The sequence below is a fragment of the Crocodylus porosus genome, unplaced genomic scaffold (assembly GCF_001723895.1).
Source record: "Crocodylus porosus isolate Cpor-Errol unplaced genomic scaffold, CroPor_comp1, whole genome shotgun sequence".
Taxonomy (NCBI): domain Eukaryota; kingdom Metazoa; phylum Chordata; order Crocodylia; family Crocodylidae; genus Crocodylus; species Crocodylus porosus.
In genome coordinates, this window is record NW_017728931.1 from 122,564,507 (window position 1) to 122,566,153 (window position 1,647).

The following is a 1,647-nucleotide window of genomic DNA, read 5'->3' on the forward strand; positions in this document are numbered from 1 at the left end:
ACCCAGGCTCCTGGCATTAGTGTACAGGCAGGCAAGTGTGCCCTTAGGGGCTCTTGCCTTGCCCACAGATTGTGCCAGGGCTGGGGCAGGGGTGGAAACACTGAGTACTCATAAAATCTAGGGGCTGTTTTGATTCGTTAGGCATGCTCGGAGGACACCTTACACACACTGACAGGACTGTGGTGCTCATAAACTCCAGCTGAAGTTGTTTTCTTTGCAGAACACAGCTATTGGATAAGGTGATGCAACCACTTTTTATATAATAGTTTAGTGGTTAAAGCACTAAGCATTCACCCATGAAACAGGAAATCTGGATTCAATTCCCTCTTCAACCTGAGGGGATTCAAACCCACATCTCCCACAGGAGTGCCTTAACTTCCAGTGACCTAAGTATAAGGTAATAATGGTTTAAGGACTCATGTTTTACATGCAAATACAATACAAAACAAAACAAACAAAAATACCCAACCTGGCTTCCAGTCATTAGCCTCCCACTCTCCAGATGCCCCAGCCAATCTGTTTCACCACAGTTGACAAAATATCTTAGCCTTAATCTGCCCAACCCACCAACCAGAAAAGGTAAAAATCCCCCACAAACACTTGAAAAGTGCTTTAATCAAAATTCGTTAGAGGGCATGTCTTCCTTACCCTTACTCTCCTGAATTTTCACTCAATGGATTTATAAGCCTTCCTATACAGCTAGTGAAGCTTCATGACAACATGTGAGAAGGCCAAACTGTGGCACCACAGCTGATTGACAGGATAGGAAGTAAAGATAACTGTATCCATCTGAGAATGCAGATGATAGGGAATGAATGATATTACAAAACTGGGATTGGCAGAGACACTAAATTTGACACCCTGGCTTCTGCAGTGGAGCTACAAGTGGTTGAGATGTTAAGTCCGGAGCGTTATAAAATTGCTTCAAAATTGACTTCAGAATGGAGGCGATGCTCTGTAACAGGGAACCCTCGCCCTGTCACCAGGAAGCAGGTCCACCCCTTTAAGGCCAGAACTTTCTGGGCAAGGAGTGGTGGTAAGGAAGGGGTTAAATGCTGAGCCTAGCCAGCTAGTCAGCTGACTGGAAGAGGCAGGACTATAAAAACCCTGGGCAGAGCAGCAGTAGGGGAGCAACAGTCAAAGGGGAAGGAGTGCCTCTGAAAGCTTCACAGAGAAGCTGGGTGAACTGTCCAAAGGTGGGAAGGGGGGAATTATAGATGCCCTGGAGAGATAGCAGCTGTTCTACAGCAAGGGCTGTAGCCAACGGTGGGGAGCTGAAGCATGAACTCTGTGAATGTAAGCTGACACGCTGCTTTTCTTGATCATATTTGCTGGTGGCAGTTATTATGCACAGATGGGACTACTTATTTTTCCCTTTTGATTATTAAATAACACTGGTGGTTTGGGTGAGGCTATTAGGGGAAGGAGGCCTCATTTTTGGGGCCTACTGCAGAGTGGGGACACTGGTGCCAGCAAGGGGATGGCTTCTGGGGGCACAGACCCTAGTGCCAGTGAAGGCACGGCTCTTTTGAGGGTACCTATGCTCTGGAGCCTGTGGGGGTGCAGAATTTGGGGTGCTCTGACACCGGGGCCTGAAGGTGTGATCTTAAAAGGCTGGGGAGGCCTGGTGCACCTGAGGTGTGGTAT